Consider the following 311-nt stretch of genomic DNA (forward strand, 5'->3'; position numbering starts at 1 on the left):
ACCTAGAGAATGTAATATTACATTTTCATTCCTTCTAAAAATGTTAGGATGCTGATATCCAGAGATTTCTAGAGGAGGCCACCATCATAGACCCATGTTTTAAATCCAAAGTGGAGAATGATGAAGTCTGGGACAGGATCAGGGAAGCAGCAATAGCAGCACACAGAGGCAGCAGCAGATGAGGTATTGGAATTTGAAAATGTATTTCATTGTTGCACTTTACAATTGTGAGTGTGACACCTTATATATATATATATACATTATTTATATTTGTCAACTTGTTATCAAGCTGCCAGAGCAAGAAGAAACAC

The sequence above is a fragment of the Oryzias melastigma genome, linkage group LG2 (assembly GCF_002922805.2).
Source record: "Oryzias melastigma strain HK-1 linkage group LG2, ASM292280v2, whole genome shotgun sequence".
Lineage (NCBI taxonomy): Eukaryota > Metazoa > Chordata > Actinopteri > Beloniformes > Adrianichthyidae > Oryzias > Oryzias melastigma.